Source organism: Tachypleus tridentatus, unplaced genomic scaffold (genome assembly GCF_004210375.1).
Source record: "Tachypleus tridentatus isolate NWPU-2018 unplaced genomic scaffold, ASM421037v1 Hic_cluster_2, whole genome shotgun sequence".
In the NCBI taxonomy this organism is placed as follows: domain Eukaryota; kingdom Metazoa; phylum Arthropoda; class Merostomata; order Xiphosura; family Limulidae; genus Tachypleus; species Tachypleus tridentatus.
The window spans coordinates 33,411,165-33,437,825 of record NW_027467782.1 but is presented as its reverse complement, the minus strand read 5'-3'; the positions used below and the strand labels follow the sequence as shown (position 1 = coordinate 33,437,825).

Below are 26,661 nucleotides of genomic sequence, written 5' to 3'. Positions count from 1 at the left end.
CTGCTTATCCTCAAATTTCAGAACTTCATTTTAGGGCTGTCAGAGTTTGGTTGATCTAGGGTAGAGAGAGAGGGTTGTACCAGTTCTTCTGGGGTTTCATTCCTGTCAATTTATTCAGCTGAAGAAAACGGGAACTGTTGTACATTCATTAATCTTTCTGATCTATATCATTTCTTGGATTATCCAAGGTTTGAAAGTGACTCATTTCTAACTCTGAATTGGCATTTTTTTTTACAAGGATTGTGGATGTCCAAGTTCACAACTTTTAGAAACATCTAAGGCTTTATTATTGGATGAGAGGCATCTCTTCTTGCTTTAACTCCATGTGTTGTCACTCTGAATATTTTTTCATCACATATCTTAGTTGGGCTCAGCCTGTGAAACAGGAATTTTGATTCTTGCTCACCCTTCCTGTCTTATGGTACTGATGGTTCTTTCTCTTTTTTGGCATTGTGGGCCTCACTCAAATCCCTCATGCCTTTGGGACAAGGTCATAAGACATACCTTCAATGGCCCTTATGTGACCACTGAATCATGAAGAATGATTCACTGGATTCTATAGTTTCCTTATTCAGGATCATTCTCTTCAGTCTCAAGGGGTAGTTAGATAAGAAAAAAATGCAAAGCTATGGGTTCATCTGCCACCACCTTGCACAGAGATCTTTCTTTTCCCAATTGCCTAGCTACAGGGATGGAGTACATTAACAAAAGCTTTATGGTAAACATAGTTGCATTAAATCCACTCTTTTTCCATTGTCTTAATAACAAGTAACCCTCTCCCAAAAAATAAATATAATAAGGCAAAAATACCTTTGAAAATTGATGTCTGCTTTTGCATATGATGTCAGTTTGTTAAGTGAGTGATTTCCTTCTCTAGAATTTATCCTACTACACAAATAAGTCCAACTAGCCTATAATTTCTTTAGTAACTATTTACAGTTTATTTAAGAATAGGTGTCAAGTTGGCAAACTTCCATTCCACTGTCTGTTGAACTATCAAAAGTTAAAGAGCAGTGCTTGCATATCTGATCTTTTACCTTCTTTTAAACTGTGGGGAATCTTAGCTGGTTCTGATGTATTATTTGTTTTTAATCTCTCATGTTTTTTATTTATCATAATGGAAATAACATCTTCATGACTCAAATCAGTTTCACTATTTCCTTATAATTTCATAATTTGGAATATTGTTAATATAATTTGTTGTGAAAACAGAGAAGAAACACTGAAAAGCATAACCACCTCATAGTATTCTAAATGTCCTTGTCATCCAAAATAATGTCAGATAAGAACTCGTTATATCACTGTGTATTAAAGTTATTTTATGTACTCACATTAGTGGTTGGTTTGATAAAGAAAAACCATCCTGAACAACTGCATCTCTTCCATTTCTGTTTTGAATGAAAACAGGCTATAGTTCATTCTTTCTATAAAGAACCACCTTATTCCTATTTTAAAAAAGTATTGTTTCTAAATAATTTATAACCTATAATTTCAAAATATATCCTGTTATCAGTACTCTGTAAACTTTACCTTATTCTTCAATGTAACACATGTATATTTAAACCTGACAAAGCTTTAAGATTTGAATTTGCATTCAGTAATTTTTTTTTTCTTTCAGGCTTCACGCAGTGGTTACTTTCTCAATTGATATGCTTATTAACTTTCCCATAACTGAGAGAACTTCATAATAGCTGTGTTCAACTATTAGCTTCAATTTTAGGAACAGTAAAACTTGGAGATCTTGTTTCATTTAGTCATTTGTGTCAGTCATTTATTCAGTTAACTGTAGGTAGGTACTGCCTTGGTAAGTTTTAGGTACATTAGTGCTACTTTAACTATATTTTGATTTTATGGTACTTCAGTTTTTACGAACTGAACAGTTTTATTGTATTTATACATAGCTTTTTAAATGTTACTGTAATAAACGCACAGAACTAATTTCAAGATAGTAATATATATTTTAATAGTTAACAGTCTATAATACACACTGAGAAACAAACAATATGAATTTTCACAGCACTAATGACCAGATGTTAATATATTTTAAAATAAATAATAGTGAGAAACAACTTGAAAAATTTGAGTAAGTACAGAAAAAGTACAGAACTGATGACAAGATAGTAATGTATGATGATAGTAAAAAGTACAGAACTGATGACAAGATAGTAATGTATGATAATAGTAAAAAGTACAGAACTGATGACAAGATAGTAATGTATGATGATAGTAAAAAGTACAGAACTGATGACAAGATAGTAATGTATGATAATAGTAAAAAGTACAGAACTGATGATAAGATAGAAATGTATGATGATAGTAAAAAGTACAGAACTGATGATAAGATAGTAATGTATGATGATAGTAAAAAGTACAGAACTGATGACAAGATAGTAATGTATGATGATAGTAAAAAGTACAGAACTGATGACAAGATAGTAATGTATGATGATAGTAAAAAGTACAGAACTGATGACAAGATAGTAATGTATGATGATAGTAAAAGTACAGAACTGATGACAAGATAGTAATGTATGATGATAGTAAAAGTACAGAACTGATGATAAGATAGTAATGTATGATGATAGTAAAAAAGTACAGAACTGATGATAAGATAGTAATGTATGATACAGAACTAGTAAAAGTACAGAACAAGAACTGATGACAAGATAGTAATGTATGATGAAGTAAAAGTACAAAACTGAACAAGATACAGAACTGATGATGACAAGATAGTAATGTATGATGAAAAAAGTACAGAACTGATGTAAATAGTACAGAACTGATGACAAGATAGTAATGTATGATGATAGTAAAAAAGTACAGAACTGATGACAAGATAGTAATGTATGATGATAGTAAAAAAAGTACAGAACTGATGACAAGATAGTAATGTATGATGATAGTAAAAAGTACAGAACTGATGACAAGATAGTAATGTATGATGATAGTAAAAAGTACAGAACTGATGACAAGATAGTAATGTATGATGATAGTAAAAAGTACAGAACTGATGACAAGATAGTAATGTATGATGAATAGTAAAAAGTACAGAACTGATGACAAGATAGTAATGTATGATAATAGTAAAAAGTACAGAACTGATGACAAGATAGTAATGTATGATAATAGTAAAAAGTACAGAACTGATGACAAGATAGTAATGTATGATAATAGTAAAAAGTACAGAACTGATGATAAGATAGTAAAAAGTACAGAACTGATGACAAGATAGTAATGTATGATGATAGTAAAAAGTACAGTAAATACTAAGAAACAAAATTCTAGGCAGTATTTTATCAGATGTTCATGATAAAAAGAAAATAGTACTTGTCATATTCAAATATTGGATGTTGCCAGGATACCAAAGAATAACATATATTATGTTTCAGTATTTGTGAATGAACACACAGTTACTTTTGATATTACAGTGAATTAAAAGTATTTCACAAAACTGAGTGCACATTTTACTTTTTCCTGAAGGGTCCTAAAGGTATATGCCAGGTTTGGTAACAGTAAAGTACAGTAGTTATTATTTTATTGCCAGATAACAACTTGAATTTTTTAAAGTTTTAATTGATAGTTTTGTATTAATTGAATTTCTAAAGATGTATGAACATAAGAGTCAAACTGTTTGAAGGATGTACAAAGTATCTTCCAGTCCATGTTATTTTTGATATTTGGCAATTGAACAAAGAACATCAGCTAAATGTTGCTATAATAAGTTTTAGAGCCATGACTATTTCCAGTATTTAAATATTTGTTTTCATCAAGTAATTCTTATACTAGTTGCAGTTTATATAACATAGACTTATTGCAGAATAGATTTTCCATCACTTAGAAGTAATTATTCTTGTGGGAAGGATGTTTTTAGATTATTGATGTCAAAAATAAAGAAAAAATGCAAGTGATGCAAATGTATAAATAAACAATTTTTTTTAAAATGAAAACTGACAACCTGTTAATAATGCTGTAATTTGTTTCTAAATATGACTAGAAATAATTATAACTATTCAATTTTAATTAAAAAGTTTAGTTTCTATCACTTTGTTTTCCTATCAATCCTATTATTAGAAATAAAGATATGTTTTGACATTTCATGATTTTAACCAGAATGAACTAATTTTTTCTAAATGTATTAATGCTACCTCTACCAGACTATCACTACTCGTTTGGCAGTTTGTGAGTTCAAATGTGATCCTTTGTTTATTGCTACATATTTGACTGTTTTTTTTCACAAAGTAGTTATTTTTCAACTTGATTTATTAGTTAATTTAAGTAGCTTTATTTCTGAACACAAGTTTAGTTAAACATTTCTGTGCAGTACATTCTCAGGTTAACCTTCTCACTTTTTTTGTTACAACAGCAATTAATATTTTCTCAGAGCCCCGGTGTGGGTTACCCCATGACAGATTTATTTGCTTCTATACATTGAAAGAATGAACATTCCGTGGTCCAACGTTTATCCCCAGATTCTGCCATGACTTCTACTGAAACAGCTGTGCCTGTGCTGTCTAACACATCTTTTATTGTATTTTTCCACCTACAGAGTTTGCTGACCAGCTTCTTCTCAACCTGGGAAGTCTCCTTGGTCAAATTCAGTCTTCGTGAATTTTATGTCTAAGGTTTTTATTGTCATATCCTTGTCACCTCTTAATTTTCCACCTTATATTTCTACATTACATGAACAGTCTTCCTGGCCTATGTTTTTTTCTTCCCTTTCCTGGTATTTCAATTATTGTTTATCTGTTGATCTCACAGTTACATGAAGTTATGGGTATGTTTTGCCCCCTAAGGTCTTTTGATTATTTCACCCTTTCCTTACATTGTATTGACTGTTTAGTTTTAGATCAACAGTTGCAAGATTACTTGTTGCCTATTTGGGGGGCAGCTCCCAAATCACATGTATATCTTCCACATGCTAGATATCTTTTCTTGTTTCTTATGGTATCTTTCTTAGGTACACACTTCCTTTTAAGGCTCTCCACAGAAATTTTGTTGGGTGTTTCTAGAAATGCCTCTGTTCTTCTCTCATCCAATTTATCCTGTATCTTGTCCTTGACTCTGGCATTTGTTAAATGTATTCTTTGTTGTTGGGACTTTGTAGGTCATGATACCATGTTGGTTTGGTTCATTTATACTCAACTACTCTCAGGGTTTTGAATGTTGTCCTGTTTTGGAGATGTAACATATTGATACTGTTTAGGAAGTATTGAGTTTCAGGTGATATCAGTCCACTAATCATCGAGATTATCTGGTTTCACATGGTGATTCACTTTCCTTGTTAGCTAGTTCATCTTGCATAAAGGTGTACCCACACATGAGAAACATATTCTGCAGTTGGTCTTCTATTAGGGGATTTTGTGCTGACAAACTTAACATGGCTTGTATGGGGTGCAAATTTCTCATTTGGCTTTTCAATTACAAGTCTTTGGTCTCTTTGCTTTTTGGATATCAGACAGCTTTTAATTAATATCTTGTTTTCAGTGCAGAATGGTTTTACTTCCACTGTTTTTACTCTGCTAATGCATTCCTTTTAGCTATGTCTCCCTCCTTGGCATTGTACCATTCTTATTGGGTTGTTCATGTGCTCCAACATTCACTTGATTTACCTCTGTTTGAACCATTTTCTCATGTTCTATGTTTCATCTTTCCTGTAAAACGTTTCCTTTCCTTAGCCAGTGGACATCAAAGGTGGGATTTGTTTGCAGTTGTTTCACACAAGCTTTATCGCCCTACCTATCTTCTCATTTATATGGATTGTTCTTTTCTCCCAAAGACCTCAGCAGCTTGGAAGGGCTGTTTTTTTTTTCTTCTGTTTTCTGTCTTTACCCTAGACCAGATCTGGATAGGGTCCTGTGTCCAATCGGGATTCTTTGTTCTTATATAACCCATATTGCTCCATTCTGGGGTACACGTTCATGGCTCTTGGTCCCCTTGTAATCCTCCTTCTGTCATGATCTTTCACCTTTTATCCTTACCACTTGGATCTGCCTTGTGGTTTGATTGGCCTATTCTTCCCTACCTTCTTCCTTCCAGCCTTTTTTCCAGTTGTCCTTTCTTCAAATCTGACACTTCACTCTTTCCCTTGCTTCTCTTCTTCTTTGTCCAGTAGATGAGATTCTACAATCTGGCATGTAGACCATTGCCTGTATGTTCATTTCTCACTATCTCTATCACATTGTGGCTTCCTTTTTTATTGTAGGTTCATATAACACCTTGGTTGTGCTTCAGAATTTGGTGCAACTGTATCTGATAAGTTATTAATCATACTTTTATTTTTCAGGAGCCTTTACCTACTTTTTATCACATGGATCCTAACTAGCTAATCTTTAACTAAATCTGCTTTGTGTAACCATGTTAACTTGCATTTTATCTTTCATGGCTTCACAATGCTTAGCTTTTAGATAGGGTATTTCACAAGATCAATTATAGGTGAATAACCTCGAAATTTTGCTTCATAAATTTTCCTATTCTGAACCGTACCACTCATGGACTTCAAAGGGATAGCTGCACATCCCTGTCATATTTTGACTGAATAAATCAGCAAAGTCTGCTTTCCAAAATAGGGTGTGGTGATCACACATTGCACTGTTACAGGTGATGATGCCCCTCCAGACTCTCCGATGCATTCTCATCTCCCTTTTCTTGCAGTGGAGTCCTTACTACTTACCAGTCCCATGCTGATGTGGTAATTGATCATGGAGGCACTCTTCTGAATGGGTTTCACACAAAGATAACTATAACCATTTAGTGCAGTGTAGAGTGGTAGTGTTTTGTGGATTTTTATGATGTAATATTCTGCATTTTGGAAAGATCATAATATCAGTATGCATTCCACCCCTTTGACTGGAAGCCCTCATCCTATCTTCGTGTGGATGTTTGTACTCTTGGGTGTAGAGTGAACCAATCAACATAAGTCCTCACACAGGGTTTTGAATTGTCTCTCTTTCTTCTTCAGTTTTCTCCACCTGTATTGTGGGTCACAGTGGTAGTTTGTGGGATTGTTCCAGTTCTGTTCTTGGCTACCCCTCATTCTCTCTTCTTATGGAGATGTTATTGCCATTTAGATGGTCCCATCCTGTTTCATGATTGGGAATGTTGATTGCATGCAAAAGATATCCTTTTGATGCTGGATGTTAAGTTAATGGACCAATAGCTCAGAGATAGTTATTGTGTCATACCTGGAACCTGAGAAGTGGAGTAGTGTGTAATACGTAAAGTGTTATTCTTTTCTTTTTTCATGCAGATGATAGTTCCATGCAAGGATCTTTTAAATATAGTTGATTTACTGAGTACAGTCTTTTGCACCCTAGACCCAGGTATGCATCATTGTTTACCCACTTTTCTCATTGTAGGGCAAAGTTACAGTAATATCTTTGCTGGTTAAGATTGATTTTCTGTCACATTCTTTTCCTCTTGGACTTGCTCCTCTCATTTTCTACCCTGTTATCTTACACATTCCACATAGGAGCAAAGAATATACCTGTTTCAGAAGTGATGTAGTTTCTTTCTTCAGATTTGTTTCTCTCATATGTGGAAGTATCCTTTGGGTGTTTTCGTGGGTGTGTCTGTTCTTTGCTCACACTGGACCCTCATTCTAACCAATGTGAAATTCTAGCTGATATTGTGAGTGGAGGGAAGTGCAATATTGGAAGTTATAATTTTTCCACCTTTCCTTCCCACACATTTCTGGTGCTTCTGTTTTCTTCCAAACTTAGATGTGATAGTTTGATAGAGGTTCACAAAAGGAGTCATGTGCATCAAGTGATTGTACTGTGCACAGAAGGCTTGTGGCATGTCTAAAGAAAATGTTTGGACAATAGGGGTCAGTAATGAATTATAACAGCTTATCTTGTGAGTGGAGGGAAGTATCTATCAGAAATAAATTTTAAGTATAGGAAAATTATAACTTTTACTGTTAGTTTTACTCATTCCTTCATGGTTTTCATACTTTGTAAAGTAAAGTTACATTTTAAAAATAAGTTGATGTGATTAATTTTATCTTTAGCTTTAAATTTGAGCTGTTTTGAAGAACATCCAAAACTACTAGGTTTTACTTTGGCTAAGTACTTGTTCACCTAATAAATAAAGTTAGATATAATTATTCATTTCTTTTTTTTTACTACAAAGTGTTTAAGTAACTGTGTAGTTCAGATACAACACTTGAGGCTCAAAATTATCACAAACTCACTTATGAACATAAGCTGAATTATCTGGGGTAACAAGTCAAAAAAGGTGTATTGTAGTATTATTGCACCAGATAACTAATAAATGAATATTTTTTGTTGTTTCTAAGTGTTAAACAATGTGTATGATACATTTTAATGTACAAAGTTTAGCTTTATAAAACAAAAAAAATTAATTGTATGTTATTGTGCCTGGAGTATGAAGTCGGAGATTCCTCTGTTTTTTTATATTTTTTCTTCACTTGATAACATGTTTTGAGACAAAAATTCTAAAGACTATTGTACATGTTAATTCCAGCTATACTTCAACAATTGTAACTTGGAGACGTTTTTCATTTGGTATTTTGTTAATATCTGACACTTATTTGGTGAAATTAATATAAAATTTAAAAAGAAAAATTCATACTTTTATTTCTGCACAGCCTCAGAGTTTTTCTTGTAAACAAAACAACTAGAGTCTTTCTGCCCATTCTAAAGAATACCTGGACTTTTTATAACCTATCTTCTCTGATTTCAGGTGTTTCCTTAAGTTATTCTATGGGCCTTTGTTGAAATCTTGTGATGGTGTTGCATTAAGCAGTTTGATCATTTAATAATGAAATATAACTTTATAAACTGCGATAAAGAAATTTTGGTGATTATGATTGGGTAGAGCAAGAATTAGATTGTCATGTAACAGTGGAGTAAATATCTAGATTTATGAGTTTTTGTTTGTAAATTATGAAGTTACTTTTGTGTTGAATTATAACTGAAAGGTACATAATTTATTGTAAATGAGAAGATACCAAATGTGAGCTTATACAATTCAGAATGGGTACCAAAGAAAACTTTATTACAAGTTTAACACACTAACAAATGTACAATGTTTGGAGAAAGTTTTTCTACCACCAGATATAAATGGTTTACCTAAGCAAAGAACAATATAGTCATGTGACTATGTATTGATTATAGTTTAATAAAAATATCTTGTTGATGTTTGGTTCTCTGTTTAAAATTATCTGTGGTTTTATTGTGTTGCAAACAAGAATTTTTTATTATGTTTGCCAAATATTAAAGATAAAATAATTGCCAAATCTTTTAAGTTCAGACAAAGTTACTGTTTAGTTAGTATGGTAAGCAAGTGCAAAATAATTTGAAGACTCTGATTTCTATGATTTTTACTTTTGTGTTTATAGTATTCAGACAATTTACATAAATAAACTAGCTAACTGACTATTTAATTATTTTTAAATGCAATTGTCATATGTCATAAAAATGTTATTAATCCAATCATTGATAGTAATTTATTTAATTAACAGAAGATTGTCATGTCATTTAGTCTTGTGCTGCTAAATAAGGATGGCTAGCACAGATAGCCTTCATGAAGCTTTGTGCAAAATTTAAAAACAAAAAATCGTTGTTTGGGTGTTTTTGTCATATTCATACAAAGTAAAAGTTCAACATTGAATAAAAAAGGGTAATCAAGTTAGTTTATAATATTTAATTACATTAAATATTATTAAAATACTTTAATTGTGATATGGGCTTTCTGTGGTGTAGTGGTTTGTGTGCTAGGCTGAGGATCAGAAAGTTCAAGGTTTTAGTCATGATTATATCAAATATGCTTCAGACTTTCAGCTGTGGAGATGCTATAGCATTGATAATCAGCATGGTTACTTGTTCAGTAGGCTGGAAAGTGGGTGTTGCTGACTGGTTGCACTCTGAAAATAGGTTAAAATTACATATACCTTAGGAATTTCTGGCTTTTAGGCATCATTGATTAAGAATACCAATTCAGATATTCTACAATACTGTAATGACTTGTATTTCTGTTATTGTTTTTTACAAACTTAACACTACAAATACAGCTGTGTGATATTTTATTACATTTAAACAAAATTTATTTTTATTCTGTTATTTGACAATGTGCATGTAGTTCTGATTGGCTATATTTAATGTTATAAAGCACATGTTTTTTCAGTTTTTAATTACATTTAATATTACCAAGTGGATGCATGTAGTTTTGATACAGTACCTAATTTGTTTTTGCATTGTAGTTTTTTTGTTCACTGTTATCCTTTATATGCAAACCTTTGGGTCACCACAAGCATCGAAACTACCCTCCACCCCACGAATAATGTTGTTTGCTGCATATTTACATGTAATTTGTCATGAAACAGTCCTCCACCAATAGAAGTATGAAGTGCTCTCTTGCATGATGCAGTTTTCTCCCTCTATTTGATTTCACCTAGAAATAATTTCTCATGGGCAGTTTTCTAGCTCAAAAAATTCTGTTTTTCTTGCAATACTTTCTTGTTTAAATTATTATTTTCATTTGCAATTATTGTTAACTGCAGTATATTATTAACTTGTTTTTTTTCTTTTGGTTTGACATTTTTTTTCAAACCTTTTTTTTAAATTCCTAACTTATTCACAGTCAAATATGTATTCAGAAATCATAACATTGTATTCAGATACAGAAGTCTTAGCTGAGGCTGTCTTAGTTTTTGTTTGTTGGGAGGTTGAACTTCATGTGGATTGCCTCTCTTCTATCTATCCTTACCAGATGCTTCTGATGCCAATAGATTCCATTCAGTTAATGAGGAGTTTTACAGCTTGTTTCTCTCACTTTATTTGCTGTGCAAGTGTGTGTCTTGTCTCTCCTGAGGAATTGGCCAAGCCCATCCTATCAGCTATCTTGGATATGATCACTGATTTCTCAGGTATGTTACCTTTTATCTATATCCCGAGTTTCATGTGAACCTACCCATTCCCTGCTACATGCCACCCCATCATGTGAGTACCAAGTGTTTCTTTTCTTGAGATATCAAAGTCCATGATAATCACTTCCTATTTCAATTGAAGGCAAATCAACCTGACTTGACACCCATAGGTTACCATCATGCTGGCTGTTATTTTCCTGGACTCTTAACAGCTGAAGTCTCTTTGCCAATGTGAGTTTATTTCAGGCCCAGTTTTCCCACCTTTATCTTACATTTACTTCTTTTCATCAGAACCTTTTATCTTTCCACATCCTTTCTGAGGCTGTACACCTTTTTCTGAAGGATATTTGGGGGATACCCATACCCTAATTTCCTCCATGTTGGTACAATTGGCCTCCTATCCCATATCCCCTCACATGTGACTTCTTTGTTGCTATGATTCATGGATAGCAACATTCTTTTGTTTCAAGTGCTTCTGTCATCCACTTATCTACAACACGTACTGATGGTTCCTTTACTATGTAGATCTATTTTTGAAGATATACCTGAATCTTTGGAGGCATCTGGGGTATCTGCAAGACAACACTCAGCCTTTTATTCTTTGTTGCATGTTTGTCTCAACTTGCTCCAATTTCAGCTTCTGTTTAAATTTTCTTTCCTTTGCCCTCCCAACCCTTACATGTTTCCTCCTTCAGAGGTTCTTTCAGTGAGGCATTTTTCTCACCTTTGTATTATCACCATTAACAATTCTTGTGACTATCCTGTAGGTACTGGCCAAGTGGAATCTCATTTGTCCATATTTGTCCACCTGTGGATGGAATTTACTCCTGACCTCTATGGTATACTGGATAATCTCAGATTTTTTTCTCCAGTTCCTATACCCCACTTTCTCTGTCTCCTCAACCTTTCCCTTCTCTGTTCCTCAGGATCATGTTATGTGACAACTTATTTCTGAGGTGATTCAGACTCTACTCTAGCAGTGTGCTGTAGAGCTTGTCAGTTTTTTTTCCAGGATTTTACTTCAGGCTTTATCTTGTTTCCATGAAAACTGAGGAATAGCACTGTATGAACTTTTGTCACTCTTAGATTTTTTTTTTCTCCAGGTATATAGACATATTTGTTTTTTACTTTCCTATTTCAATCTTCCAGTCCAGACACTATCTTTGATTTATGCACAAAGATGTTTATCATTTTTATGCATTACTTTTCAGGCTTGTCCTGACACATTATACCTTTTGTTAGATGATCAGGGCTTTTGCATGACTTGTGAACTATCAGGGTGTGCACTTCCCTCGGTATAAATGGATAATAGGTTTCTTTTAGATCTTTACAGACCTTTAACTTCTCACTACACATGTCTGCTTTTAATAGAAGCAGATCATACAGGTTGGATGTTCTTTCCTTATACTTTCCCCAATTCAGAGCTTATACGTAGGGTCTCGCGAATCTTCTTTGCACCTCTGCTGTTTGCAATTGTCTTTACTATATGCTATGAAACTTCATTCTTAACCACAGCATCCCACCTGGTGTTATTTTCCTTCCTAGTGGGCCATACTTTTTCAGAACAGATGATCTGCCATTGCTTCTTTTGGCCTTTCATATCCAGGCACAGTTGGATGAATTGGGTCTCAGCACATGAAACAAAACAAAAACTCAACATACAAGAAACCAAATAAACACAGCTATAAAACTATGCTCACCACACGTTTTCGAACACTGCAAGTCAAATAAACACAACATAACCATAGAAAACACTCAAATACTAAATAAAGAAACAAACATAAACAAATGCAAAATTAAAGAAGCCTTACTTATACAACAACTTAAGCCCAAAATAAACCAATACAAAGGAACACCTTTATACCTATATTAATAAATATAATCCAACATCTAAGCATGCCCTCTAAATTCTTACACTCAATTACACAACTGCTTTCAAACATGTTATCAGCTATTGGTCAGTTACCTCTTTCTTTGTGAACATGACAATGACTGAAGAAGGTCGAAACGTTGTTCGCTCCTCTACATTGTGCATTCTCTACCCATACCAGCCATTTTTACATATATAATTTTCTCTACAAGTGGGTTTTCTCATCACCATGGATTATCTGTCCTAACAATCTTGAAATTGTGAATGACGTGTTCAGTTCCTGATATGTACAGTGGTGAGCATTCACTCTTATCCCAGTCATGATAGATTTGGCCTTCAGTGTTTAAATTTATCTGTCCATTAATTTCTTTACTGCTTCATTTATTACTCTTATCATCAGTGCTGCCCAGTCTGTCTTAATTATATAATGTTTTTCATATTCCAGCTCATTGTTTTCTGTGTAGTCTTCTATTTTTTTTTGTCTGTGATGGTATCAGTATTTAGAATATTAACCTGCTCATATAGTTTACTGTTTCCAAATTCTTGATTGGTTATGCCCATATCAACATCTGCATCAACCTTAGGTTCAACATGATTGTTAGCATCTTTGTTATTATTTCCTTGATTTCCTAACTCATCACAATTTACAAACACTTTGGATAAAGCATCCAATATTTTCAGGAATCTTACACAAGTATCACTGTCTTTTATGATGAATCTTGCAAGAATAACCATTTATTCAATAACAGATTAGTCAGTTGATTAACCACAAACATTAGCACAAAGTTGTCACTTAATTTTAGTTCATTTAATATTTTTGTTTCAGCAATTTCACTCAAACATTCTAGAAGTTTGTAATGGTGGTGTTTGACACATATGTTGCATTGTTTCCTTTGCAAGTGTCCTCTTTGATGCAAGCATTCAACACTTCTCCTAGATCAAGCAACATTTCAAAATTTATGGTGTGAGCAAGCTTATTATTGCATAAAAATACAGACATTAGAAAATTTGAACCATTGCTTCTTTGCTTATTTCTTGTTGTTTCATAATTAAATAATCAATTTTCCAAAGTACTTCAGATATGATAGCTTCGCACTCAGTGAAATCCTGTGTTCTTTTGTTGTCTCATTACTTTCAATACCCTCCAATCAGATCCTCTAACATCATGTTTTATTCCAAACATCTTGGCCAAATGGAGTTTTGGCAAAAGTACAAACATTCTTTCATTGTATACATACTTTAATCACAGTTTATTTTTCCTCCATCTTTGTTCAAAAGCTAATGCATGTTTTTGGTTGTTAGTGTTTGTTTTAGGCTTATCTGAGGTTCTTCCCTGGTCTGATATCCAGCAGCTGCACTTCATTTGTGTTCACAGTGGTGTACAAAGTTGATTCTACAAAGAATGGGTTGCATATGTTTCTTCCATTTCACTGGTGTCATGCTTTTTTTTTCTTTCAAAGAATCAAATATGATTTGTTTACTTATTAGCCATTATTATGACATCCTCATATAAATTGTCTTGGAAAAGTTTCAAATTCCTTCAGAAAGCCAGATAAAACACTTCACATGAGCAGGCATAAAGCAAGCTTATTGTATAAAGGCAGAGACAAATTTTACTCCAGGCTAAGTTTTATTTTTCTGATTGATCTATCATTAACAGTAGGTAATAGATACAAATTAATCAAAATGACATTAAAGAAGATTTTATGCAAAAATTTCATTGGTATACTTTTATATTTTATATATCCCTAAAATTTTGATAATATTTGTATACATTATACAAACTTTTAGTGGAAAAAAATAGGCTCTGTATGGTATCCACTGTGAATGATGATGTCTGATGTACCATTTAAGTACAAGTGAATTAGCATGGGGTGAGCCATTTGTTCAGTTTCGTGTATAGGCTTTTTCCTTTGTACTTTTCTTAAAAAATAATTTTTGTGCAAAGGTATTTATTTCTAACAGGCTTATTGTAAAGTGTACTACAGAATTGACAAAGAATTTCTTCATGCTTATGGTGAACTTTATTTCAGTGATAATTAATGCCAGGCAACTGTAGTCACATTATATTGGAGTGCTAGGTGGAAATAGTAATTCCTGGGCATCTTTTCCCACTATAGCTACAACCCTTATTAACTTATGGACCGATGAGTAAAACAGAAAGAGATACCTGCTTTTTTTCTGCTGTCCCTTTGATTTAATAAATTGGGCCCAGTCTTCATATCAAAATAGGGACTTTGTGGTTACTCAGTGTACTGTCTCCAGTATTCGCATTCCTCCTGATTTCCTAATCCATCCCCACCCTCATTTTGTGGGAAAAGGGAGTCTTTTACCACTTACCAGTTCGTAGTTGCTGGGGTAGTGGACCATGGAGGCTGCCTCCTGAATGTGCTCAATTCCATTCTGTTGAGTGTAGGGCAATGGTTTCCTGAAGGTGTATAGGGCATATGTTCTTCACCAGTCATACACTATATCATGAGTAAATCCATTGCAATGCTGCTAACCTCTCTGGTTGAGATCTCTCATTTTACCATCAACTGGATGCCAATTCATAGAGACTGATTTTGGATTAGAGATGGACCAACTAACATAAGTTTATATACATTTGTTGGTAAGGATTCATTGTTCTACAATTGTCAAGTGCTCCAACTCTGTGTAATTGAGTCTTGTATGGGGTAGATGTAGTCTCTCCAGTGCTCCACTTCTGATAAATTCAAACTTGGAGGAGGATGGTGTGCAGAGTGGAACCTATCTGATTGGTATTTGAGTGAACCTCCACACTGACGCATCTCTTCCTACTGTTATTCAGGTGTTAGGTTCCTGAGTGGCTGGTGTTGGTTCTGGATTTGCACATGCACAACATTTTGACTGATGGCATGAAATTTCTTCTTTCTTTCTTCTGAAGTTGAGGTTTAGATGGTGTGGACTCTCTCTCTGCCATTGGTTGGATGATACATACCAGATGCTGCTTGGCTTTGGAATGAAGATGACCAGGCAGGTGTTGTCTGGTGGTGAATGAAAAGTTTTTCATATAAAAAGCAGCATTCAATGCTTAGATCTGTTAGTTAAGAGTGCATGCTTGTTGCAAAAATATTCTTTGTGCAGGAAAATAACAAATTCTGATATTTGCCTGCACATAATGTTATGTATATAGTTTGTATGTAAGTATATTTAATTTTAAGAAATGTATATAATTCTAATATTTTACTACATTTAATGTTATAAAGGCAGAAGAAAAGCTAGACTTCTCTGTGATTCCAATTGTTTTGAAAAGTGTTGAAGGATGTGAAAGTTTTCAAGTTCAAGTAATGTAAGTATGAAAGTTTAGAACTGATACAAAAATTTATTATAACTGTAAAATGTACACAATACCTTCTCTATGTTCTTGATTTTTGTTGAAATGTTTGAATAAGACATATTACACAAAAAAGCAAAAGGATAGTTAGAAATTGTAATATTTTAACTATAATAAGATATATCCACTTCTAAAATCATACATAGTTTATTTTAATCACTTTATGCACATGTAGATGGCACGTCACCACTAAAATTGAGTTACTGGAGTGGGACTATTTATTGTTTTTCTTGTATATGATATGTTTTACTTCTAAATTTTAACTGCTAGAGTAAGCCTTCCAATCTCTTTTGTGCTGGAAAGTTGAGTTTTTTTGTCTGATAGCATTGTAATATTTACAAATTTTGTGAACATGCACTTACTAATTTAGAATTAACAGCATGAAAACTATAGCAACCACAAAATGGTAACAAAGTTGGTCCATGGACCTAGGCCCTTCCTGAAAGTGTTTGTACATCTGTCATTGCTCATATATACAGAGGTTGTATGCATTTCAGTGATGGGTTGTACTTGATAAGTTCATGCATGGTAATGGATTGATCTGGTTTAAAATTATTATATGCCTGCTATTTAAGTACAGAGTGAACCATGATTCATCTTTAAAAAGGATATGACTCCACATGCTGTGCATTCATTGGATATGTTCTTTACAGAATTGCAGAAAGGCTGCTTTGTACCTTGTTTTGCATTTTACATGGAATCTAACCTTGTGAAAATGTTACAAGGCTTAACACTGGTTCACAAACACCTTAATCACTGTAGTTCACTTGAAAAAGTAAGAATTCAAACAGTTGTTTCATTAAATATTGTAACATAGACCATGTTCTTCAGTAAGATCTTATAGTAGTGATTTTGTCTTTTTCTGGTTATAATATTTCAACTTTTGTTTATTTTTAACTGTTCGGTACAGAGTAACTAATGTTTGTGAGATTCAAGCAAAAATTGAAACAGCTTTTCAGTCTAAGAGCTCCATATATTGCTTTCAATGTATGGACTAACTTTGAAATATATTGAAAACTTAAAAATGTGATTAGCAACTCAATAAGATAAGGTATTACAATGAAATGTTTCATTTTAAAAGCATGTCCAACTGTATAATTTGTATGTGGTTATTCTTTCTTTGCATCTTTAGGTTTGTAATGGAGTTACTGGTATTTGACTTACTTCAGTTTACACCAGGAAGTAAAGAGAAATTGTGGAATATACTATGCAAGCAACTAGAATTAGGAGGAATTGATCTTAAATTGGTATGTATTTAGTTATAAATTGCTTTAATGTACTTAATTATAAGTTTATAATGAAATTAAGTACTGATATTTAAAAATTAGTTGTTGATTGTATGACCAGTCACTACACCACTGTGCCAGTAGATTGTGACAACCTTAACTGTGAATAATGAAAGTAATCAGGTACTTTGTTGCATGCTTATAATTAGTATGTGTGTGTTTTTTTTTATAAAAAAGTCACATTGGGCTATCTGTCGAGTTTACCCATGGGAATCGAACCTCTGATTTTAGCATTGTAAGTCTGTAGATTTATTACTGTACCAGAGTGGAACTATAATTAGTACTGATGAGACTAAAGGTATCCATAATTACTTAATTAACCTCTTTGAGTTTGTCACACAAGATGAGGTACCTGTTCTTTGTTTGGGTTTATAAGCTTAAAACAAAGTTTGTGGGTGGATACTGTAATAAATAATACAAAAATACTAACTTTTACACAATTTATTTATAATATAACACATTATTACAGCATTAATTATTACCTCAACAAAAGTTTTGTATAAACTTTAAAAAACTCAATATGTGTATACTTTAGATATGGTATACACTGTGTGATGGTCAGGGTGACCTTGTAGGAAGAAGTAGTGGCATTAGAGATGCTTACTGTTACCTACTTTCAACACCCCCCTCTGAATGTCCTATTACAATGTTTCATATGATTAATTAATTGACAACCATTGGGCACAGAAGTGGCTTGGAGGTCAAAATTCAAAGATCATGGTTCGAAGTAGGAAATGGGTATAACTGAAGAAAGGACATTTCACACCAGCATTATGTTGGCTATTGGAGCAGAAGCTTCAGGCAAGTTTATGTAGTATTGCAATTTTGGCAGCCATATTATTTCTTTGAATTCTTCCATAGATAAAGCTAGTGCACTCTCTGAGATATATACACACTGTGTATGTGTTGTTCTATTGAAAGTTTAAGTTGTTTTTTTTTGTGTATGGATGTGGCACCATATGTGAATGTAGATAATGTTAATTTACATCAAAGATGATAAATACTCAGTAATAGTAATAATGAAGGGGAAGGAATTGTGAACATTCATTAAGTGTCCCTTATTCCAAATTATCATCCCACAAAGTTTGGTTGAGGTTAGCCCCCTGCGAGCTAGGAGGTGTAAGATAAGACAAACATAGATTTTTGTCCTTATACAGAGAGAAAATTTTATATTAGATCTGAGTCAATTTTGAATTCAGTTAATAGCATCTGACTGGCATATCTAGAATATGTAAGTGGCTTATTTAATTTTGAGCAAAATATATCCTGCACACGTTTTGAAGATGGGAATTAAAATGATCTTATTTTTAACCCTTTGGACTGGCTAGTTGATGTTGTGCTGTTGTTGTTTGTTGCCCTCTCCCACTAAAATGTGTAACCTAATTGGATAATATCTATGCTTGTACTTGAAAAATTATGTAAGTTTGTTTAGTATTTGTGTACTATTTTAGATTATGAATTTTTTTGAAATATAATTGTAAAATGATTTTTAATAGTTTTGTCACATCTGGTTTTCTTTTTCCCCTGTGTCTTAAATCATGTAAATGTATCCATTAGAGAGATTTTTTTTTGTTAGTTTTATTTTGTCTGCATTGTTTTATTTATGACATAATCATTTTCTCATCTTCTCATACAGTTTTTCACACATGATTAAATTAGCCATTAAAAATGTGAAAGAAAATAAGACAAATGAATTTGATATTATCATTGGTCATAATATTGTGTTTTATATATCAAATGAGCTATACCTAGTTTTAATTTTATCAGTTATTTGTACTTGTCCTTATTTATTGAAGCAGTTGTATAGCTGCTGAAATAGCATGAAATTGAAGAAAGTAAGAGCACTGACCACAAGATACACAACTTGTATTCTAAACCTGCACTGATACAAGCATTATATTACCAGCTATACAGTACTGTGCAAAATGTTAGTCAAACATTAGGTGTCAGGTTACTTTCACAGAACAATAGAAAGTTGGTCACACGTGAAACATCAGAAGTGTATTAATCTTCATATTCAGTACAAAAGAAACTTGGTGGAAGTGCTAGTTGTCCCATCTTTCATGCATGGTTGTAAAATATTTAATTAAAGTTTCTTTTAGGATATTGTTCTAAGTGTCTCTAATACACTCCCATAAAGTTTCTTTAAATGTAACTTTTGATTTATCTTATTTTGGATCTATCAAATCCCAGCTCTGCATAGTTGGATTGAGATCAGGGCTCTAGAGGGGCCATTGCATCATTTGAATGATGCAGCTTCTTTCTTAGCTAAATAATTTTTGCACAGGTTGATGAGTGTTTTGGTAATAGAATACTTTACTACTAATACGAAAACTGCTAGGTATTGATAACCATGTATGTCCATCCTGAAGAACTGCCATTCTCCACCCAGAGGGTCAATGAATATATTATGTTTATGTTAATAATAAGTTTCATGTTATGTGCACCTCACATTGTAAAATGCTCTGTTGTTACTGATGGATTCCTCTATAATTTTCTAAGTAAGATAATGTAGTACATTTGTGTGTTGTTAACAATTACTTGGATTACCTACATAGAACTAAATGTTAGCATTGCAGTCTTGTTAACCTCATCTTAAGTACACTAATGTTACTGTGCTATTATTACACTGTTCATGACTTAGTACAGTCAAAAACATTTATTTCTTTAGTACCGATGTTCTGGTACATTAGTCTTGTTTTTGTTCTTTAGTTACAGTGGTGTTTATTGATGTTCTGGTACATTAGTCTTGTTTCTGTTCCTTAGGTACAGTGGCATTATTGATGTTCTGGTACATTAGTCCTGTTTCTGTTCCTTAGTTATTATTGATACATTAGTGGTGTTATTGAGTTTCTGGTATAGTAGTCTTGTTTCTGTTCCTTTATTACAGTGGTGTTATTGATGTTCTGGTACGGTCATCTTGTTTCTGTTCACTTAGTGCAGTGGTGTTCTGGTATAGTAATCTTGTTTCTGTCCTTTAGGTACAGTGATGTTATTGATATTCTGATATACTATTGTTTCTGTTCCTCTAGAGCAGGGGTGTTATTAATGTTCTGGTACAGCAGTCTTGTTTATGTTTTTTTAATACAGTGGTGTTATGGGTGTTCTAGTACAATAGTCTTGTTTCTGTTCCTTTAGTATAGTGGTGTTACTGATGTTCTGGTACAGTAGTCATGTTTTTGTTCCTTTATTATAGTAGTGTTATTGACGTTCTGGTACAGTAGTCATGTTTTTGTTCCATTATTACAGTAGTGTTATTGATATTCTGGTATAGTAGACTTGAATTTATTCCTTTATTATAGTGGTGTTTTTGTTTTGTTGGTGTAATGCTCTGGTTTGTATTCCTTTAGCACAGTAGTTTTGTTGATGTTATAGTACAATTGTCTTATCTCTTCCTTTAACCCCATCACACTGGGTGCTGAGCATGACACAATGTTTTAGTGTCTTACCTTGAATATTTTATTAAACAACTTCATAGTTATGGTATGCCAATTAGAATAGCATAAAACCTTTGTTAATAAACCATATTTTAATAACATATAAATAATCAGCTCTTAATTTTGCAAGGCACTATCATAAAAAATTCTGAATATTTCCTAGTGTGACACACATGACACATGCTGGCAGATTTTATCCACCACCCATGGAAGAAGTATGAAATTGAATGAAAACTACTTTCTCTAAAATCATCATTGCTCAGATAAACCACATTAAATATAGTCTTCAACATTTTTTCTACTGAATAGAAAGTCAGACTCCTGCTGTCACATCCTCTCTTTCAAGTTGTGTTCATAGTTCTCTTTATGCTTAACTGTATGTTACCTATAACTAATAGACAGTTAAGGTTTTCATTCTATCAAATGATGTATTTCACAATATTTTGTTCTGTATAACCAACGTTCCATTGAGAAATGACTAGCTTGGATTAATTTGTAATGACTCTTGTCACAGATCTAGAAAGCTAGTAAATTTTTGAGCGATAAGGAAATTTGTGTAAATTTTGCATGTTATAGTCTATGTTGTTTGTAGCATTATTTAATGAAATAAAAATTATAAATTGCGATAATATAAGTAGCATTAAAAGTTATGGTTAACTCTCTTCAACAATCAAGAGAAACAGTGTAGATTGTTCAAGTGTTTCATTTATTTATTTGTTTATGTTTATTTTTTGTGTATAATTATAAAAGCAACTAAAATGTAAAAAATAAGTAAGGATATTTTTTAAGTTAAGATAAAGTAAAATCAACAATAAGTATAATTTTTTCACGAGACACTTGAGCTTATTGTACTAGTTGTAGTAGCTCATGGGTAATGTAATTCGATAGCGTAATGTGAGCTGGATGTTTCTTGACTTGATTTTACATCTTATAATGGCTTGACAGTAGTTTGTTGCAGTTTAAATGGTGATAAACCTTAATTATAAATAGATGTGTTACAAACTAAGAGCTACTTAGGATAAATGAATGTAGTTTCTTCTTGCAATATGAAGTCATTCTAGAAAGAAGAAAGGGTAATTCAGGGTTTTTTTTAAATTTATTTTATTGTTTTTGGTGGTTTCAAGGTCAGTCAAGTTAATCAATCCTGTTTTGAGTTGGGTTAGAAAAATAACATATAAACTATCAAGATTTACTGAAAAAAATGTTTGAAATGTATTTATGGAGGTCTTAGGGTTATATACAAAGGAGGTATTTTTAATTTTAACATTAAAATAACTTTTCACACAGATTATTCAAAACAAATTATCATATGGACAAATCTTTATTTTATTTAATTAAATATGATTTTTTGTATGTTAGAGACTTGTAATATTAACTGAAACATTGCCAGATTTTTGAAAATATACCACTTTGAAAGTTAGAAGTATTAAATCTAAACAGACTGTAAACAAGCACAAGGAGGTCACATGGTCAGTCATACAGATCAAGGCTGTGTTGAGAGAGTTAATACAGTGTTGTTATATATGTTCTTGTACAATGGATTTTTATCTGTTCCTTTATTGCAGTGATCTTTTAGTTATTTTATGTTATCATAACGTTTTGTTATTCTGGTGTTGTGTTGGGCTTGATGGTTCCCTGAATATATATATATATATATACAGTTGTGTTGTCAGTGTAGTAATATTTTTCTCTCTCTCTCTTTTTTTTTTTTTTGTCAATATCCTGTATACTATTGCATCATGAAGAGACAGTATACTAGCTTTATGATGTGCTCTTATTATAATGACTTTGTAGGCATTCTGTTACCTTAGATATCTTTTGGCTGTTGTTTCAGCATATTGATCTTGTTAATGCATATTAGTACAGTGAACATATTAACCTGTACACTACAGTTATTCTAGTATATTGTTAATTATTGTATCCTTGTTTATGCATTGTTAGTACAATGATCTTTATGTTGTTATATTAGTAGTGTTGATGTTGTGTTACCACAGTTTTCTTCTGGGAATACTGATACTTCAGGGTACTTGTTGATGATTATTGAGGATGCTTGTTTTTTTACACTGAGGATGGTGGTTTTGTTGGTATCTTCTTAACACTATGGTATGTCCTCTTAGTATGATGTGCTCTATGTCACATCTATTTAGTACAGTTAAAGTTTTAATAGTACAATAATCTTTTTTGACATTCAGTTATTACAGTGGTTTTGTTGATGTAGTAGTTTGTTTCATGGCTGACTGTATATGTAAAAATTAAAACTCCATATTTTTTACAAACACCAGTTTTAATAATCAAGGTATGCTATATTTTCTGCATAGGTTTTTTTTTCCATATAGGATCCACTTCTTGTCATAGGTAATGCTTTGCTTTAAGAATGACTCCCTCTTGTTCCTAACCAGTTTTCTGCTCTTCTATCAGTTCATGTGGTACCTCTTTGCCCAAATTTTTAACTTTCTGATTGCAGCCAGGTGATGAGAAACAGTTGCACTGGAAACTTCTCAGTCCACTGAAAGTGCCTGAACTGTCATGTGTGGGCTAGCTCATGCAGTAGCACTTAATATGAACTGTCATGTGTGGGCTAGCTTATGCAGTAGCACTTAATATGAACTGTCATGTGTGGGCTAGCTTATGCAGTAGCACTAAATATGTATGAACTATCATGTGTGGGCTAGCTTATGCAGTAGCACTAAATATGTATGAACTGTCATGTGTGGGCTAGCTTATGCAGTAGCACTTACTGTTTCTTCATTCACAACAGATTGAAGCCTTCCTCAGTGTTTATTCTCGAGGTTCCTATTACCAGAACGAATAGTAGTTTGAGAAGTATTCCCTTGTTCCAGTGCCAAATTGATGTTTTTAGCAACCTTGACTGCATTTTTTTGCCAATTTGAGCTCATATCAAAAAAGTAGTTTCAGTTCTTTTGAAGAAATCATCTTGTGTAGGGTTCCAAAGAAATACAAAAACAATTATAATACAACTTGACATGACAGGCAAATGTAAAACACAGCACTCTCATCAGTATCAAATAGCATACAGTCAAGTTACTGTATTCAGCTTATTCTAATCACAGTCACTGTTCTACTAAGTGAAAATAAGCCATTTCATATAAAATGACCTAATAAATGCTCTTCTTTGTGTAATACACAATACTTAAATTAGCTAGCTTTGAAAAAATAAAAAGCTTCATTTTCTCTAGTGTAAGTTATATGAATATAGGTTTTTTCATGTTCATTCATTTGATGTTTGTGCTTCAAATTATTTCTACTTAAAACACAAACTTCATTGCCTGTAACTTTAATTGTATTCTTGATAAACAACTTTTCGGTAGTTTATACATTCCAGATCAAAAGGTTAATGAAAGTATCATAGAAGTCTGTGTTATCAGTAACACATTCAAACAAGAAAAATTAATCTTTTTAGATAAATAATTAAAATGAATTAAAGAAATGTCTTAGTGTTTTAATTTTTTTTGTAAGTTTTTTTATGTGTATATCCATACTTCAGTTAGAAAAATATATCTTTAGCATGCTGAAGCTGGAGGCATATTTTTGTTTTATTTGAATTTGTTTAGAAAGTTTAGTTTCTGTAATGTTTTTTAGGTCTAAAGACTTGTTATTTTTGTGAGAATGATAACGTAATATGCATTTTGTTTTTTACCAGGCCACATTAAGTGTGATGCAAAATGTCCTTAGTGCAAGTGGCTAACCAGACATTCAAACTACTTTTTGTCAGTTCTTCAGTTGCTTACTTGGATTAGTAAAATTTTGCTGCTCAGAAAAACAATCTAAACACAGGTATAAACACATATCTTTATATTATAGTATCTAACGTTTTTATTTCATTTGTAATCCAGTTTTATCTGTTAGATAATTCACAATCTTAGTTCTAGGTATTTGTTGCATTTTAAGTTTATTTTATTAAAGGTTAGAGTTAGATATAAATCATTTTAAAGTTTATTTTATTGCTGATTTCCTTGTTCTTCTTTCTGTTAATTCAAGTAAAAATAATAAATGTTGTTAAAAATAAATAACTAAATATTAAATATTATGTTATTAATTCCAACTGTAATCTGACTTATGAATGACTTACATAATTTAGTTCACATCATTGTAGTTTCTGCTCATGCAACTGCTGATATAAATAAAGCAAGACAACTACCATGTCAGCCACATCTCACCCAGAATGATGAGCCCTGTTATTGGTGAAAAGCCTCACCAGCACTGGATATGAGACATTTTGTGTGGTTGACATATTCTTCTTTACTTTCACTCATAACTTCTTAGAATTGTTTATATTAAATTTTTATAATCAAATTGGAATAACAATAAAATAACATTTACATATTTGATAATACATAAGTCTGACTGATCTCTTTACCAAATAAATTTCAGGTGTAACAAAAATATTTTAGGGTAGTTTTGGCTAAAGTAGATTGTGACAGATTTAAATTTTTTTATGGGCTGCATTTGGCTGCATTTAGAGTGGTTGCTACTTTGGTCTCTGTATTGGGGACTTACTAAAGAAACCAAAGTAGCCAATCCTTATGCTCTAGATGTATGCAACCCATAAAAGCTTATAAGAATAAGAACAAAAATATTCTGGGAACTTTAAAAAAAATAACAAGAAAGTTTCTAGTGTTAAAGCAATTTAATAGTCTTAAAATTTGGATAATAATTGTTTATTTTTTTTCCCTTATTTCTTGAAAGCAACATACAGGAATTAGAAACCCGTCTTAGTTCAGTGTTGGAGAAGACAGTCTGTGTTCTAGGTTATACACCATTGGTATATTCAGTGGATGGAACAATATTGTATTGTTCTACCATTGATCTGGTTGAGGTGAGAGCTTCTGGTTAATTTTATCATTGAGCTTTCAATTTATAAATTTTGTGGTGAAAATTGGATCAAGCTTATAGATTGGTATCATTTTATTTTTCTGTACATAATTATGATTATTTTAAAGCCTTTAACTAAGATATACAAAAATCTCCACAAAGAATATGCTTCATCAAAATCTGGATATCTTGTAAATATTTTCATATATGATATCTAGTCACTCAGTATATAGTAAGTGCATAATGCTACATGGTTACTGTGTGACCACAGCTGCAATCACTGTGTTGCTCCCTTTTGCATAATGTAATGGTAATTCCTTAGAACTAACAACTCATAGTCTTGAGGGAAAGTACTCCTTTATCAAAATAAAAAAGGATAGGGAAGTTATATTGGCTTCTTTGAGGTCATATGATGGAGGCTTGGCATCTGGATTAATTGGATCAATTTTTACACTTCTGATGAAGAAGGCAATGGCCACCACATAAGGAAAATAGCTGAAGAGAAATAAGTGTATAAGATAATTCAAATAAAGCTTCTTTATTTTGGCTAGCTTATCATGGTTTTTTTACTATTTTAGCTTTCTAGTATAAATTTGTCCAATTACTATGTCAGCACTACCTCATAACGACCTCAGAAGTAATATTTTCACATTAGACATAAACAGTTACATATTTGGCTGTACTTAATCCTTTCTCAAAGAAACCAAATTCTCTTTCACAGTAGATTGATTGACTAAGAAAGGAATGTTCAAGTAGTCACCTATAAGAACCCCCAAGATTCAAGACAAACTTTTCCACTGCTCCAGAGTTTGTGCATTAGGCACTATTTTCCAAATTTTCAACAATTTTCTTTTTTTTCGTGTTCTTGTTTCATAATTATGGCTTCTCAGCTTCCTTCATAACTGGTTACAGAGCTACCTTATCTGCCACAAACCTCCTTCCTTCCTTTGTTCAAGGACCTCTTCAGCTCATTTTGTCTTCAGTTGTAATAT

General features: G+C 32.5%; 1 protein-coding gene across 5 annotated transcripts in view; it reads left to right on the top strand.

Moving 5' to 3' along the window:
* The first annotated feature begins 1,619 nt into the window (after positions 1-1,619).
* The window catches only part of LOC143243208 (uncharacterized), a 118,174-nt gene continuing 93,132 nt past the window's right edge, over positions 1,620-26,661 (top strand). For 2 of the 5 annotated variants that reach the window (XM_076487023.1, XM_076487021.1), the window contains exons 1-5: positions 1,620-1,789; positions 15,986-16,068; positions 17,246-17,360; positions 24,498-24,631; positions 25,544-25,673. The gene's annotated coding sequence lies outside the window, so the exon portion shown is untranslated. Of the gene's footprint in view, positions 1,790-10,092; positions 10,889-15,985; positions 16,069-17,245; positions 17,361-24,497; positions 24,632-25,543; positions 25,674-26,661 lie in introns of those variants that run through there. The other 3 variants (XM_076487025.1, XM_076487022.1, XM_076487024.1) reach the window with 3 other exon arrangements.